The sequence below is a fragment of the Thermobia domestica genome, chromosome 15 (genome assembly GCF_964235325.1).
Source record: "Thermobia domestica chromosome 15, izTheDome1.hap1.1, whole genome shotgun sequence".
Taxonomy (NCBI): domain Eukaryota; kingdom Metazoa; phylum Arthropoda; class Insecta; order Zygentoma; family Lepismatidae; genus Thermobia; species Thermobia domestica.
Window position 1 is genome coordinate 75,639,856 of NC_137468.1, and position 2,004 is coordinate 75,641,859.

Here is a 2,004-nt window from a genome sequence, read left to right on the forward strand (position 1 = left end):
GTTTGTGGAGTATTTATTTTCTAATGATAATACACATATGCGAAATACATGATACATTGTACCAAACTGTTGATTTTATATCAGCTCGAACGTTAAAATTCACATCAAATTTCAGTTATTCGTTCCTGCAAGTGCCAGTCGATTTACTACATTTGCAAAATGGTGTACATGGGTTTGGTTTACAATTGCACCAAACTGTCTTGCATTCAGTGGTGCAAGTACAGGTAATCAACTCACAAACGTCTGAAATTGGTGTAAATGTTAATAAATGAGGAACAAGTTAATTATTCTCTATTTTTCATCCCATTGTTTAAGGGGAAGGCAGAAGTGGGTGCTGCAAATAGGCTTGTCTTCACACTAATGCCTGGTAATGAGAACGCTGTATGTGAAAGTAAAGGGAATCTCTGGTGGGTGGTAGTTTCTCTATTGTAATGCCCTTGACAAGCATACTAGACCGAACTTCATTGATTTGTCAGCACTCAGCGCACCATACACTTTGCAGAAGAAGATTTCATCATTCCTAATGGTGTGGTCGCTAATAACTATATCAGCTCCTAACCTTCTCAGCAGATGGTTATGCTGTGCAAACACATCCCAGCACGACCTCTTCGTATATCCAGTAATGTACGAAGTTGAGTCACATCCAGCGATAGCATGGAAAGCTGGAAGAAGCTGGAGAACTTGTGGTTCCATCTGCAGCTTTCCAACAATTGTGCGAACTGGAATATACTTTCTGCTCCTTGCTGTTCCTGACAGTTTCTGGCATGACATCATGTGAAAGTAACTAACCAGAAGAACTAAGATGTCGGTGTCTCTTTTCGAGACAACAATGCCTCTTGCTCAGTTTTCCACGAAGTGTAAAATAATCCTGATCTTCTTCGTGTTCAGCTTGCAAGTCATTAGTGTTAAGAGTTGCATCAGAAGCTTCGACCATTTCCTCACCACTGGATCCACCTGCAGCAATTATGGTCTTGTTGGATGGTGCTCGCAGAAGCAGCTGGTGTGAGAGAAATTTAGCGAGATCTGCCTTGTTGTTATCGTCAATAATAAAGTTCTCTTACTGTGCAGGAAGAGCACATCTCTGTTATCTATTGGTTTCCTGATTCCCACAGAACCTTTTTCACGCCATTTCCGTGTGTTACTCTTAATTGAGAGATGGTAGGAACTATGAAAAATGATATCAATGCGCTGGAAGTGTTCCCCACTTTGGAAAGCATTTTGAACAAAAGTATCTGCAAAGTCTCCGAAAGTGTATGCTGCCTGTGGCTTTCCAATTGCTATTGGTCTGTTTATCAATGATTAGCTATGATTCGCCGTCAAGTTTGGTGGGACAAGAAATACGACCAGACAATATTCCAGAAAGAAGTTTCTGAGCCTGAGCGAAGCTGCCCATTTGCTTCTGCCAGAGATAGAGGAACAACAAATATTAATGAGCCATAATATTGTTAAGGTTGACTGAACATCCTACTTCATATGCAGCAATGAGTAGCTGCAGAATGTTCCTATCAGCTTTCACTGTTTTTATCTTCCCAGTTTTTTCATTTGATTGATTCACTTCATACGGAGATGCAAAGGGCAGATACTTGTTTTGAGGCAGCTTCTCTCTAAAATTTATCATTTTTTCTTCAGTTGGCTAAAGCCCGTTCTTCACAAAGGTATCCAACCGATCTTGTCGTTTAGTGTAACTGTCAATAGATCATCCTCAATATCTTTGATAGCCAAGTCCTTGTTTGTAATGTTTGAGGTACGTTACTTGAGAAAAGCCCAAATCCCTGCAAAACTAAAACCAATGCATCTTCATATCTCGAATCCAACTTCATTGTGCCTTTCATTGTCTCATTCTGAACATAGTTTTCATTGACTAGAAAACCAAAAGCGACTTTTGTGTCATGGGAAAGTTGAGATGAAAATTGAAAGACATAGACCATTTGTTGAGAACTGAGGTGCTCCTCATCATACCAATAATGTCTCCACTTTTCTTCCCAATGCAGCCAAGCCCCTCCT